This window comes from Salmo salar, unplaced genomic scaffold (assembly GCF_905237065.1).
Source record: "Salmo salar unplaced genomic scaffold, Ssal_v3.1, whole genome shotgun sequence".
Lineage (NCBI taxonomy): Eukaryota > Metazoa > Chordata > Actinopteri > Salmoniformes > Salmonidae > Salmo > Salmo salar.
In genome coordinates this window covers 111641-127961 of record NW_025548568.1, presented here as the reverse complement: position 1 = coordinate 127961, position 16321 = coordinate 111641, and the positions used below count along the sequence as shown (strand labels likewise).

General features: G+C 43.6%; 1 long non-coding RNA gene across 1 annotated transcript; it reads right to left on the bottom strand.

The window, feature by feature from the left end:
• Positions 1 to 9006: 9006 nt before the first annotated feature.
• Positions 9007 to 14268, bottom strand: LOC123733145 (uncharacterized). The gene is made up of 2 exons (XR_006763623.1): positions 13801 to 14268; positions 9007 to 9316 (listed from the first exon to the last, which is right to left on the bottom strand). It is a non-coding gene; the product is annotated as an uncharacterized lncRNA (long non-coding RNA).
• Between the last annotated feature and the right edge of the window lie 2053 nt (positions 14269 to 16321).

The window sequence follows — 16321 nt, the reverse complement described above, 5'->3', positions numbered from 1 at the left end:
GTCTCCTTCAAGTCTCTGGAGCTCACATCCTGGTCTGGGGTCTCTAATCAGAGGGAGGGAGGGAGGGCTACTCCTTATTACTGTACCTCACCTCAGTCTCCTTCAAGTCTCTGGAGCTCACATCCTGGTCTGGGGTCTCTAATCAGAGGGAGGGAGGGAGGGCTACTCCTTATTACTGTACCTCACCTCAGTCTCCTTCAAGTCTCTGGAGCTCACATCCTGGTCTGGGGTCTCTAATCAGAGGGAGGGTGGGAGGGCTACTCCTTATTACTGTACCTCACCTCAGTCTCCTTCAAGTCTCTGGAGCTCACATCCTGGTCTGGGGTCTCTAATCAGAGGGAGGGAGGGAGGGCTACTCCTTATTACTGTACCTCACCTCAGTCTCCTTCAAGTCTCTGGAGCTCACATCCTGGTCTGGGGTCTCTAATCAGAGGGAGGGAGGGAGGGCTACTCCTTATTACTGTACCTCACCTCAGTCTCCTTCAAGTCTCTGGAGCTCACATCCTGGTCTGGGGTCTCTAATCAGAGGGAGGGAGGGAGGGCTACTCCTTATTACTGTACCTCACCTCAGTCTCCTTCAAGTCTCTGGAGCTCACATCCTGGTCTGGGGTCTCTAATCAGAGGGAGGGAGGGAGGGCTACTCCTTATTACTGTACCTCACCTCAGTCTCCTTCAAGTCTCTGGAGCTCACATCCTGGTCTGGGGTCTCTAATCAGAGGGAGGGAGGGAGGGCTACTCCTTATTACTGTACCTCACCTCAGTCTCCTTCAAGTCTCTGGAGCTCACATCCTGGTCTGGGGTCTCTAATCAGAGGGAGGGAGGGCTACTCCTTATTACTGTACCTCACCTCAGTCTCCTTCAAGTCTCTGGAGCTCACATCCTGGTCTGGGGTCTCTAATCAGAGGGAGGGAGGGAGGGCTACTCCTTATTACTGTACCTCACCTCAGTCTCCTTCAAGTCTCTGGAGCTCACATCCTGGTCTGGGGTCTCTAATCAGAGGGAGGGAGGGCTACTCCTTATTACTGTACCTCACCTCAGTCTCCTTCAAGTCTCTGGAGCTCACATCCTGGTCTGGGGTCTCTAATCAGAGGGAGGGAGGGAGGGCTACTCCTTATTACTGTACCTCACCTCAGTCTCCTTCAAGTCTCTGGAGCTCACATCCTGGTCTGGGGTCTCTAATCAGAGGGAGGGAGGGCTACTCCTTATTACTGTACCTCACCTCAGTCTCCTTCAAGTCTCTGGAGCTCACATCCTGGTCTGGGGTCTCTAATAAGAGGGAGGGAGGGCATCTCCTTATTACTGTACCTCACCTCAGTCTCCTTCAAGTCTCTGGAGCTCACATCCTGGTCTGGGGTCTCTAATCAGAGGGAGGGAGGGAGGGCTACTCCTTATTACTGTACCTCACCTCAGTCTCCTTCAAGTCTCTGGAGCTCACATCCTGGTCTGGGGTCTCTAATCAGAGGGAGGGAGGGAGGGCTACTCCTTATTACTGTACCTCACCTCAGTCTCCTTCAAGTCTCTGGAGCTCACATCCTGGTCTGGGGTCTCTAATCAGAGGGAGGGAGGGAGGGCTACTCCTTATTACTGTACCTCACCTCAGTCTCCTTCAAGTCTCTGGAGCTCACATCCTGGTCTGGGGTCTCTAATCAGAGGGAGGGAGGGTGTTGTGTGTGAAATCCCAGCCATGGTGGGATAAGGTAGAGTTCATATCTCTTTCTCTCCCTCTCCTCCTTTCTCAATCTCTCTCTCAGAAAAGGTTCTCTTCAAAGATGACCATCAAGTCGCTCTGGAAGTTGATGTCAATGGTGTCCGCCATCTGTAGAGAGAGGGGGATGAGAGACAGAGCGAGAGAGAGAGGAATTAGATGCAGTGTTAATCTTTCCCATCTCTTCTCAGCTAAACTACCTCTCCTCTGTATTATTGTAATATAACTGAATATACATAATATAACAAGAATATACATATATTAATAAGTATCTTTATGATGATTCTCTCCTCCTCTCTCCTGCTATACTAGTATAACATGTTAGTATTATAGTAGTATTACTGCTATACTAGTATAACATGTTAGTATTATAGTAGTATAACTGCTATAAAGTATTACCACCTCTCTCCTGCTATACCAGTATATCATGTTAGTATTATAGTAGTATTACTGCTATACTAGTATAACATGTTAGTATTATAGTAGTATTACTGCTATAAAGTATTACCACCTCTCTTCTGCTAAACTAGTATTTTATGTTAGTATTATAGTAGTATTACTGCTATAAAGTATTACCGCCTCTCTCCTGCTATACTAGTATAACATGTTAGTATTATAGTAGTATTACTGCTATAAAGTATTACCACCTCTCTCCTGCTATACTAGTATAACATGTTAGTATTATAGTAGTATTACTGCTATAAAGTATTACCACCTCTCTCCTCCTCCTTTCCTGCTCGCGGCGTCTCGCCAGCTCCCTCTGCTGGTCCATGGCGTTCTGCTGCGGCCGAGGGTGTGGCCTGTTGAGTGGGAGGGGCCTGTGGGGAGTCGGCGGGAGGGGTTGAGGCGAAAGTTGCTCCTGGCGACGGCGAGTGTCCTCCTGGACACGCCCCCTCCCCTGCTGCTCCACAGGGTCCTCGTCGTCACGGCTACTGGAGAAGAGAAAGTGGAGTGTCAGAGGGGGATGAGCTTAGATGGGGTGCTAGAATGAGCTTCTCCCTTTATCCATCCTTCCCTTTTTCTCACCATAGTTTCTACCTCGGCAAGGTTTCCCTCTCCTCCTCCTCCTCCCTTTCCCTCCCTCCATCCTTCCCTCTTACCGTAGTTTCTCCTGCTCTCTCCTGGCCTGTGCTTTTAGCTGTTTCTCTCTCTCCTTCTCTCGGGCGACGCGACGGACCTGTTCGAAGCTGTCGCTAGAGGAGCGGACAGCGGAGGCGGGGGTGGACTGAGAACGCTGGGCCAAGAACCCATGTTCTTTAACTTCACATCCTGGGAGGGGAGGGAGAAAGTGTAGTGGGAGGGGGAAGAGTGCCACACAGACATTTCGTTAACACCCACTTTTTAAAGACATTTCACCTCCATTTTAATAACACTGCCTTACAGGAGAAGTTATTCTTTTTTACAACTAAATCTATTTTATTAAGTTGAATTTCATAGTAAGGGTCCAAGACACTTTTTTTTTGTGATTTCACATGCTTTTGAGAAACTTACCCCAACCAGCAAATCATGTTTTTGGGAAACCCGAGCAAATCACATCCTCATTTTGTAGTTTTGTTTCATTAAAGCCTATTTATTTTTGTTACAAGCCGTGTTTCGTTAAAGCCTGTGTAAAGTTAATTTGTTTCAATGTACCGGTAGGCACCTGCGGCTTATAGACATGTGCGACTTATTTATGTTCAAAATAATACTTTTTAAAAAATTCAGTGGGTGCGGCTTATATTCAGGTGCACTTAATAGTCCGGGGAAATTACGCCAGTTGTTCTGTATAGACGCATAAACACTCCCGTCTACAGACTTCCTTTGGACGACCGATATCTAATGAGGCTTTGGCTAGTTGTTCTGGACGACCGATATCTAATGAGGCTTTGGCTAGTTGTTCTGGACGACCGATATCTAATGAGGCTTTGGCTAGTTGTTCTGGACGACCGATATCTAATGAGGCTTTGGCTAGTTGTCCTGGACGACCGATATCTAATGAGGCTTTGGCTAGTTGTCCTGGACGACCGATATCTAATGAGGCTTTGGCTAGTTGTTCTGGACGACCGATATCTAATGAGGCTTTGGCTAGTTGTTCTGGACGACCGATATCTAATGAGGCTTTGGCTAGTTGTTCTGGACGACCGATATCTAATGAGGCTTTGGCTAGTTGTTCTGGACGACCGATATCTAATGAGGCTTTGGCTACTTGTTCTGGACGACCGATATCTAATGAGGCTTTGGCTAGTTGTTCTGGACGACCGATATCTAATGAGGCTTTGGCTAGTTGTTCTGGACGACCGATATCTAATGAGGCTTTGGCTAGTTGTTCTGGACCGACCGATATCTAATGAGGCTTTGGCTAGTTGTTCTGGACGACCGATATCTAATGAGGCTTTGGCTAGTTGTCCTGGACGACCGATATCTAATGAGGCTTTGGCTACTTGTTCTGGACGACCGATATCTAATGAGGCTTTGGCTAGTTGTTCTGGACGACCGATATCTAATGAGGCTTTGGCTACTTGTTCTGGACGACCGATATCTAATGAGGCTTTGGCTAGTTGTTCTGGACGACCGATATCTAATGAGGCTTTGGCTAGTTGTTCTGGACGACCGATATCTAATGAGGCTTTGGCCCCTGAAAAAGGGGAGAAATAATCCCGAGTGTGATACGGTATTGTTTCCTCACTGAGAACTTTTACTGTAATGAGGAAAAGACCGCGATTTCCCCTTGAACTTGGCTGGAGACCAGAGCAATCGATCTCAGGCTCATAGATTAAAGAGCATTTAGTAGATCACAGATTAACACTTTTCCCCTTCAATTTGGCACCACAAAATAAAGTAATCAATATAACGGTTTACACATTCCTTTTACAATTCTTACCTTTTGTACGCTTGATGGATTTTAACTTTAACACAATTATGAATGTTATCAATCTCTATCAACTAATACAGAATGCATGATATTTTTAACCTTAGATGTTTTAAGATCCTCACATACTATGAACTTACTAATACTTTTTAATGTATAACAGGCTATGAGTATTTCCTGTAACCTGTCACATATACAGGGGGTACCAGGTAGTAATGAGGCTATATACAGGGGGTACCAGGTAGTAATGAGGCTATATACAGGGGGTACCAGGTAGTAATGAGGCTATATACAGGGGGGTACCAGGTAGTAATGAGGCTATATACAGGGGGTACCAGGTAGTAATGAGGCTAAATACAGGGGGTACCAGGTAGTAATGAGGCTATATACAGGGGGTACCAGGTAGTAATGAGGCTATATACAGGGGGTACCGGGTAGTAATGAGGCTATATACAGGGGGTACCAGGTAGTAATGAGGCTAAATACAGGGGGTACCGGGTAGTAATGAGACTATATACAGGGGGTACCAGGTAGTAATGAGGCTATATACAGGGGGTACCAGGTAGTAATGAGGCTATATACAGGGGGTACCAGGTAGTAATGAGGCTATATACAGGGGGTACCAGGTAGTAATGAGGCTATATACAGGGGGTACCAGGTAGTAATGAGGCTATATACAGGGGTACCAGGTAGTAATGAGGCTATATACAGGGGGTACCAGGTAGTAATGAGGCTATATACAGGGGGTACCAGGTAGTAATGAGGCTATATACAGGGGGTACCAGGTAGTAATGAGGCTATATACAGGGGGTACCAGGTAGTAATGAGGCTATATACAGGGGGTACCAGGTAGTAATGAGGCTATATACAGGGGGTACCAGGTAGTAATGAGGCTATATACAGGGGGTACCAGGTAGTAATGAGGCTATATACAGGGGGTACCAGGTAGTAATGAGGCTATATACAGGGGGTACCAGGTAGTAATGAGGCTATATACAGGGGGTACCAGGTAGTAATGAGGCTATATACAGGGGGGTACCAGGTAGTAATGAGGCTATATACAGGGGGTACCGGGTAGTAATGAGGTTATATACAGGGGGTACCTCCTCTCCTCTCTGACTAATGACTGACTCCTGGAGGATCCTGGGAGCGTCCGCGGACAGGATGGCGTGCGTTGCCACGGCGATGATCGTCCCCGCCCCCCTCTCCCTCAGCATCTCCGCTGCCGCCACGAAACCCACCGCATCATCGATGATGTCACACACACACACACACACACACACACACACACACACACACACACACACACACACACACACACACACACACACACACACACACACACACACACACACACAGAGACTGATAGATTATGGTAAAGGTCCTGAGGACAGGGTACTAACCTACCCAACCCTCTAACAGGGTACTAACCTACCCAACCCTCTAACAGGGTACTAACCTACCCAACCCTCTAACAGGGTACTAACCTACCCAACCCTCTAACGGGGTACTAACCTACCCAACCCTCTAACGGGTACTAACCTACCCAACCCTCTAACGGGTACTAACCTACCCAACCCTCTAACGGGTACTAACCTACCCAACCCTCTAACGGGGTACTAACCTACCCAACCCTCTAACGGGTACTAACCTACCCAACCCTCTAACGGGGTACTAACCTACCCAACCCTCTAACGGGGTACTAACCTACCCAACCCTCTAACAGGGTACTAACCTACCCAACCCTCTAACGGGGTACTAACCTACCCAACCCTCTAACGGGGTACTAACCTACCCAACCCTCTAACGGGGTACTAACCTACCCAACCCTCTAACGGGTACTAACCTACCCAACCCTCTAACGGGTACTAACCTACCCAACCCTCTAACGGGGTACTAACCTACCCAACCCTCTAACGGGGTACTAACCTATCCAACCCTCTAACAGGGTACTAACCTACCCAACCCTCTAACAGGGTACTAACCTACCCAACCCCTAACAGGGTACTAACCTACCCAACCCCTAACGGGGTACTAACCTACCCAACCCTCTAACGGGGTACTAACCTACCCAACCCTCTAACGGGTACTAACCTACCCAACCCTCTAACGGGGTACTAACCTACCCAACCCTCTAACGGGTACTAACCTACCCAACCCTCTAACGGGGTACTAACCTACCCAACCCTCTAACAGGGTACTAACCTACCCAACCCTCTAACAGGGTACTAACCTACCCAACCCCCTAACAGGGTACTAACCTACCCAACCCTCTAACAGGGTACTAACCTACCCAACCCTCTAACAGGGTACTAACCTACCCAACCCTCTAACGGGGTACTAACCTACCCAACCCTCTAACGGGGTACTAACCTACCCAACCCCCTAACAGGGTACTAACCTACCCAACCCTCTAACAGGGTACTAACCTACCCAACCCTCTAACTAACAGGGTACTAACCTACCCAACCCTCTAACAGGGTACTAACCTACCCAACCCTCTAACAGGGTACTAACCTACCCAACCCTCTAACGGGGTACTAACCTACCCAACCCTCTAACAGGGTACTAACCTACCCAACCCTCTAACGGGGTACTTACCTACCCAACCCTGCCTTTAGGGAACTGTGGTTGTGGGTAGTGTAGTCCTACCTCCTCCTGTATGTACTGCAGTAGGAGGGGGTTGTGGGTAGTGTAGTCCTACCTCCTCCTGTACATACTGCAGTAGGAGGGGGTTGTGGGTAGTGTAATCCTACCTCCTCCTGGATGTACTGCAGTAGGAGGGGTTGTGGGTAGTGTAGTCCTACCTCCTCCTGTATGTACTGCAGTAGGAGGGGTTGTGGGTAGTGTAGTCCTACCTCCTCCTGTAGATACTGCAGTAGGAGGGGTTGTGGGTAGTGTAGTCCTACCTCCTGTATGTACTGCAGTAGGAGGGGTTGTGGGTAGTGTAGTCCTACCTCCTCCTGTACGTACTGCAGTAGGAGGGGGTTGTGGGTAGTGTAGTCCTACCTCCTCCTGTTTGTACTGCAGTAGGAGGGGGTTGTGGGTAGTGTAATCCTACCTCCTCCTGGATGTACTGCAGTAGGAGGGGGTTATGCAAATTAACTGAATCCCCCCCCAAAAAAACGTTCCACTGCATTTCAGCCCTGCCACAAAAGGACCAGCATGTCAGTGATTCTCTCGTTAACAGGTGTGAGTGTTGACGAGGACAAGGCTGGAGATCACTCTGTCATGCTGATTGAGTTCGAATAACAGACTGGAAGCTTCGGGTGTACACCGTTAGTTTATACTGGATACACCTGGTGTACACCGTTAGTTTATACTGGATACACCTGGTGTACACCGTTAGTTTATACTGGATACACCTGGTGTACACCGTTAGTTTATACTGAATACACCGGGTGTACAACTTTAGTTTATACTGGATACACCGGGTGTACAACTTTAGTTTATACTGAATACACCGGGGTACACCGTTAGTTTATACTGGATACACCGGGTGGGTTAGTTCTTCTTGAGAGAACTAACCCAAAATTAGTCGAACTAACCCAAAATTAGTCGAAAGGCTAAGGGATTCTCTTCCTGAGAAGAAGCTGACAGCCTTCAAACAGAGCAAAAAAAGTGGTCCCAAAAATATGTCAAAATGAATAAAAAATGATACAGCTGTCTTTAATAAGATCAAACTGAACTAACTGCTATCTTGAAATGTTGAAAAAGTGTTTTTAAATAGGCATCCTATCATTTGAAAATTAGTTGAAAGGCTAAGTGATTCTCCTCCTGAGAAGAAGCTGACAGCCTTCAAACATAGTGCAAAAAAAGTGTCACTGAGAAATAGGATAATTATGAAACATGAAAACTATATTGTCTGACTCAGCTACTATGCATGTTGGTTGGACAACACGAACACTTCGCTCGCTACATGTGAAAATTAAAAAGGATGGTTAGGATACTTAGCATGTTAGCTAACCCTTCCCTAACCACTAGCCCAGGGGTTCTCAAACTTTTTTGTGATAGCAAATTCATCAGTGACCCCCTCATAATCAGAACACAACTCGAGTGAGATAAAAAATATCATACAAGGAGTTTTACCATGATTTCGTGTGCAAGGCCGGACAAACCAAGTCTCGGGCCCTGGGAATGAACATTTTAAAGGTCTGCCTCTTGGAGGGAAAAAAACTTGCTAATTTCCTGCATTCTACACATTTTGTCATGGGGCAGAGAAATGTTTCTTGTTGCAACTATAACGCTAATATCCTGCAGTTCTACACATGTTGTCATGAGGCAGAGAAATGTTTCTTGTTGCAACTATAACGCTAATATCCTGCAGTTCTACACATGTTGTCATGGGGCAGAGAAATGTTTCTTGTTGCAACTATAACGCTAATATCCTGCAGTTCTACACATGTTGTCATGAGGCAGAGAGAAAACGACTGTGTAACGAAGACACTGTAAGTTGAGAAGCAGGTGAAACGTTTAATAAAACAACAAACGAGACAACATAACAGTAGCGTCTTTGCATGTACACAGGATCAATACTGACTGGGGAAGGAACCTAAGGGAGGGCCAGATATAGGGGTGGTAATAAGTAAGGTAATGGAGTCCAGGTTTGCCTCATGACAACGTGCAGGTGCTCGTAATGATGGATCCCAGGACCGGCGGTTAGTATACCGGCGACGTCAAACACCGGAGGGGAGGAGCGAGAGCAGACGTGACAGACTGCCACCTCTCATTGAAGCCATGGAAGTTCACGGCCGACCGCACCACTGCAGGCATTGTTAGCAGAAAACAGGATCCCCCATAATAGTGAAATAAATAAATAGAAAGTCAATCATGGTACCAATAAATGCTTCTAATACACCAGATGTATGTCCTTGAACCGATTATGTTTAAATCTCATTTAAAAAGCATTTTTGAAACGGTCTGTTTGAGATACAAGTTTGAGGTGGCTTTTTTAAAGTATTTTTCTCCAATTAATGCTTCGGCCACAAATACGAGTATAGTCAAAATTATTTGGGTATGAGTTAACAGAACATTAACTTTTAAAAGTTTGATTTTCACTGGACAATTACTTTAAATTACAGTGCATTTATGTAAAAAAATATAGTATTGAAGTATTGAGATGGAAAATGTATAATAGGTGGAGTACTGTGGATACCAATAGGCTCATGTTGCCCAAGGTTTAATAACAAACATTGTAGATTAATAATATTACATTGTATTGTATTACACCCTCTAAACTTCCACGGATCCCTGGGGCAAAATGTGTTTTTTCAGTTGTTGGATCCCCCGCTCCCTTTTGCCCTCAGAACAACCTCAATGCGTTGGAGCATGGACTCTACAAGGTGTCGAAAGCATTCCACAGGGATGCTGGCCCATGTTGACTCAAATGCTTCCCACAGTTGTGTCAAGTTGGCTGGATGTCCTTTTGTCTTGCCCATTTACCTTCTGAATGGCACACATACACAGTACATGTCTCAATTGTCTCAAGGCTTAAAAAACCTTCTTTAACCTGTCTCCTCTCTTTCATCTACACGGATGGAAGTGGATTTAACAGGTGACATCAATAAGGGATCATATCTTTCTCCTGAATCCCCTGTTTTCAATACAGGTATAACGACACTGAGCTTTTTTTCGAAAATGTTTTATGAGGTTGGAGAACACATTTGGGAGGGATCTTGAAACTTTGCCGCAAGTGGATCTTTTAGCAAGACAATAACCCCAAGCACACATCAAAATCCACAAAGAAATGGTTCATTGACCACAAAATCAACATTTTGAATGGCCGTCTCAGGATTTGATCCCCATTGAAAACCTGTGGTTTGAATTGAAGAGGGCAGTCCATAAACGCAGACGAAGGATATCAAGGATCTGGAAATATTCTGTATGGAGGAGTGGTCTAAGATCCCTCCCAATGTGTTCTCCAATCATCATTAAAAAAGTGTTTAAGGCTGTGTTGTTATCCTCGCAAGGGGAGGATGCTAGAGTATTAAAAACAGGGGTGCCAATCATTTTGATAATTTTGTATTACTTGTTTAACAAAATCTCTTGCTCTGAGCACTTGCATTAGTATAAAATAATATAATTTTCCCTTTTTTTGCATTCAAATACTGTAGAATTAGTAGTATTTGTATTATATATTTTATATAGTATTTTTTGCTCATCTTTCTCAAGGGTGCCAATAATTTGGGACTTGACTGTATGTAATCAAATAGTCCATATTTCAGAGGTACCTTTTGTATGAGGTAAGATGTTCCTTCTAAATCTTGTTATTGCGTAACATTTTTATGCTTGTCTTTGAAACGAATAGTCCAAGAGTACCCAATGTTTCAGAACCAGATTTTGGTTTCAGCTGACAACTACATACCTTTGCCTTTCAATCTCCTACACAATATCCCCTTGACTGGTGTGCATGAAGATATCAAGAGAGACAGACATCTAGCAAGAAAAAGTCAATTGGAGGGAACACTGACAGATCAGCGCAACAAGACCATGGATTTTTACACTGGCTGCAGTGAGCAGAAAGCAAGAAAACTCAATAAAAAAATGTGAATGTGGAAATGCCTAAAATAACATTGTGAATCCGACTGAGTGAAAACAATTCACAATTCTCCTACATTTACAGTCCTAGTTATCATTGCCCAAAACAAAGGGAATCATTTCAAACATCTCACACATTTTTGCTTATTGTGTCCATTGACTAGAATTCATATATATTTGGGTTAAAAGACCAATTCAGTGGAAAAACAAAATGGGGTAAAAATAGCCCAGCCCAGTTAATATTGACTGCAGCTGCAGCTCCTCAGGCAGCAGCACTCCCACTTCATCTTACGTTAGGGACACAGATCAAGGGTTCTCCAGGGACTGACAGTATTCTTCAAGCTAATTACATCCAGTTTATTTGGGGTGTCAGGTAGCCTAGTGCCTAGTGGTTAGCGCATTGGGCCAGTAACCGAAAGGTTGTTGGATCGAATCCCTGAGCTGACAAGGTAAAAAATCTGTCATTCTGCCCTAAATAAGGCAGTTAACCCACTGTTCCCTGGTAGGCTGTCATTGTAAATAAGAATTTGTTCTTAACTGACTTGCCTAGTCAAAATAAAAGGTTAAATTGACAGCACCTTGTCTCTGCAAGCCAAGTAGGAAGGTTAGTTCACCTCACAAACCAGAGTCCATTTTTTGTTGTTGTTGATTAACATCGAGGATGAGTGCCATGGGAACTATCGGTATGGCCCAGCAGGACCAGCCTAAGTGACAGGCCTCACATGTTTAATATAATGCACACAAAATAATGGAGCCCTTAACCTTCACGGCACATTCAACGTTTTTTTTGCTCTCCATGCAATCCTCGCACGCAGACGTATGTGTGTGTGCAACAGGCTGAATGAAGCTAATGAATCCAACATGGACAGAGAGGCTGCATTGTTTTGTTCATCATGAACCATGCCTATAGACCAATCACCATGACTAATTAGCTCAACTAAGAGCAGCAATTTACTCTACAGGCCATAATGGGAGGTGGAAGCTCAACTTGCAATATTTAATGCTCTTATATAATGACACATAACCAGTGGTGTAAAGTACTCAAGTAAAAATACTTTAAAGTACTACTTAAGTCATTTTCTGGGGGTATCTGTACTTTACTATTTATATTTGACAACTTTTACTTTTACTTTGCTACCTTCCTAAAGAAAATAATGTACTTTTTACTCCATACATTTTCCCTGACACCCAGAAGTACTTGTTATGTTTCGAATGCTTAGCAAGACAGGAAAAAGGTCAAATTCACACACTTATCAAGAGAACATCCCTGGTCATCCCTTCTAACTCTGGCAGACTCACTAATCACAAATGCGTTGTTTTTAAATGATGTTCGAGTGTTGGAGTGTGCCCCTGGCTATCTGTAAAAAAAAAGGCAATAAAAAATGGTGCTGTCTGGTTTGCTGGGAGTTAAAAAATGAACCCCAAAAGGTTCTTTGAGGAACCATGATAAGGGGTTCTTCGAAGAACTTATAGGAGTTCCCACAAAATGTTCTTCAAATAACTTTTAGGGGTTCCCCCACAGTTCCAATTTGAAGAACCCCTAAAGGATACTCCAGGAACCTTTACTTTTTAGAGTCTATATTGATAAAAGTCACCTGGTCCGAGAGACATTTACATAGTTATACACAGCCCAATTTGGGATGATTATTTTAGGGTGAAATAGTGGCCACAACAGACAGACCTGAAATCGAACCATAATTCGACGTCCTTGGACGTCATGTGCTGACTGGGTATGACCAAAGTTATTCTGTTTAGCTACACTTTGTAGTACATTTTTACACTATAATTAATGTTTCTGATGCCACATCGCCCGTTTTCAAAGGGGAGTCGTTGGTTTTTAGGGGCAGTCGCTTTTTAGCTTTTTGTCTGAAAGTATTTTCTCAACTGCGATACCAACTCCACTCTATAAGGAATGTGAAATGATTTATACTTGTACTTTTAATACTTAAGTATATTTTAACAATTACATGGCGCTTTATTCCTGAATCCAGCTATCCGTAGATCTATAGGTGACTCCTCGCTTGCTCTGTTGATCTTTGTTGTGTTTGTTAACCATGTACAGTAGTCTCATCGTTCTACTCCCTGTCAATATACTGTGGTCTCAATCACACTCATCTAATGAACAGGCACCCCACCCAGAGCACGTCACTCCATCAACTGTCCTGCTGTCTGCAGCTAGGGAGAGCCAGCAGCACAGGACTTAGTGAACAAAGCAACACATATTGTGAGTGTGACTGTATCTGTGTGTACGGTATGAGAAGAGCGATACAGAGACACAGAACGTCATTGTTCTCTACACTCAATCATAAAAGTTCACTTTCCAAAGCACATCTTTGTTTTTTGTTTTTACCTGGAAGCCATATCAAATATATCTCAGATTATAAGTAAATGCATAGTAACAGCTCATTACCACAATTAAACTAAACAACACAGCCTCTGTCGACACATCATCTGGCTTCAGACAGAAGCTGTTGAATATTTTTTTACCGCAAACATAACATACAGTCTGCAAGCGTATGAAATATACATAACTCGGCATCTAGTAGATATTCAGTTTTCCCGATTATAAACAGATAGAAATGCCATGCACCACAAGTGATTCATTTCAATAAAAAGGCTTACTTCAAGTCTAGCAAACCAAACACTATAATTTCAGTACAACATGCAGTTGAACACATGTACAGTATATAAACTATCAAGAGAATCTCACCTGCATTGTCACTGCACTTGTTAAAAGTCCACCTTTAGTGCCTGCAATATTGTGGAGAAGTATATGGTCCAATGGTCATTGATGCCCTTTTCGGAGTAAATCCGGCTGATAGGAGACAGGAAATGTATAGTCCTTGTATCACGCTGCCTCCACAGAATTCGTACACCTACAGTAGACAGAGAAGCACTGCGTCACTGTACTGTCTTTCTTGCATTCTTTATTTACTTCACTCTCTGTGTTTCAGCCTTCGCTATCTGTCTGTCTCTCTCTCACTCTCTCTCAACCTCTTTTGCTTTCTCTCTCTCTCTCTCTAGTAGTCTCTGAGTCTCTCTCACATGAGCACGCTTTCTCGCTCTTCCACAATTACAGCTGCAAGCTACAGTCCACACAGAGCAGCTTCTCTCTCCCAGTCTCTTTCCCCCACACTTTCCCTCCCCCTTCTGTCTCTCACCACTCCAAGCGACTTATATGCCCTATGTCTTGTGCGCTCTCTACACTCATAAAAAGGTGCTATCTGTCCCCATAAGAGAACCATTTGACTAACCTTTTTTGGTTCCAAGTAGAACACTTTTGGTTCCTGATAGAAACTTTGAGGTTCCATGTAGAACCATTTCCACAGAGGGTTCTACATGGAACTAGTGCTGAGCGATAAGTGTTTTTTGAGCTCGATTCGGTTTTGGGTTCGATTATAAAAAAAATAATTATGTTTTTTTATTTTGTTTACGATAATTTTTTTCAAAATTAAATGCATTATGAAATAATGACATTCAAAGGATTTTAGAGCTTTTTAATTGAAATTCTAAAGCCAACAACAGTGAACATTCACATTCAATTATTTCTGTCAGGTCCACATTGGGTTGACATCAATAGAAAAATTGGAAATTGCTATGAAATAATACAATATTTCAGTTGTGTATATTACTTAGTTTTATTTGATGGCTTTATTATTTTTAATTCCTTAAAGTCATCATCTCATCTCTGCTCAGGCAGTAGCAGCTAGCCAGACAAAGTTATCTCTGCGCACCCTGTACTGTACTGTCTTTAGTCATCCTATTCAGCTAGGCAAGCCTGCCTAAGTATGTTGCAGAGCTGTCTGACAAAATTATTTGACTAGCTCTTCAAAGTAGATAACCAACCTGGTCTGGGGGGTAGATGTAACTTAGTAAACGAAATCTGGGACACTTCAATTATACTGAACAAAAATATAAATGCAATGTGCAACAATTTCAAAGATTTTACTGAGTTACAGTTCATATAAGGAAATCAGTCAATTTAAATAAATTCATTAGACCCTAATCTATGGATTTCACATGACTGGGAACACAGATATGCATCTGTTGGTCACAGATACGTAAAACAATATTGGCCTCATTATGGGCCTCAGAATCTCGTCACGGTATTTATGTGCATTCAAATTGCCATTTTTTTGTTGTCTGTATTTTATGCCTACCCATACCATAACCCCACCGCCACCATGGGGCACTATGTTCACACGTTGACATCAGCAAACCTCTCGCCCACACAACGCCATACACGTGGTCTGCGGTTGAGAGGCCGGTTGGTCGTACTGCCAAATTCTTTAAAGCAACGTTGGAGGTGGCTTCTGGTAGAGAAATTAACATTAAATTATCTGGCAACAGCTTTGGTGGACATTCTTGCAGTCAGCATGCCAATTGCACGGTCCCTCAAAACTTGAGACATCTGTGGCATTGTGTTGTGTGACAAAACTGCACATTTTAGAGTGGCCCTTTATTGTCCCCCCAGCACAAGGTGCACCTGTGTAATGATCATGCTGTTTATTCAGCTTCTTGATATGCCACACCTGTCAGGTGGATGGATTATCTTAGCAAAAGAGAAATGCTCACTAACAAGGATGTAAACAAAATGTGAGAGAAATAAGCTTTTTGTGCGTATGGAACATTTCTGGGATATTTTATTTCAGCTCATGAAACATGGGACCAACACTTTACATGTTGAGTTTATATTTTTGTTCAATGTAGTATGATGTTACGAATTACAATTCGTATGATATGTTGCTAATTGCAATTTGTTATGAATTGCAAATAATGCAATATGTTATGAATTTGCTAAACTTCAAATTTGTTGTGGCTAACGTTAGCTAGGTGGCTAACACTAACCTTAACTAGGTGGCTAACGTTAGCTAGGTGGCTAACACTAACCTTAACTAGGTGGCTAACGTTAGCTAGGTGGCTAACACTAACCTTAACTAGGTGGCTAACGTTAGCTAAGCTAGAGGATAGGGTTAGGGGTTATTGTTAGGGTTAAGGTTAGGGTTGAGGTTAGGAGTTTGGTTAAAGGGATAAGGTTAGGGGAAGGTTTAGCTAACATGCCAAGTAGTTGCAAAGTAGCTAAAAAGTAGTTGCTAATTAGCAAAAATGTTAAAGTTGTACATGATGAGATTCAAATACACAACCTTTGGGTTGCTAGACCCAACCACCCCGACCAACCACCCAACTTTTGTTTTTGCCATAATTAACCTTCTGTCTTATGTAACCATACC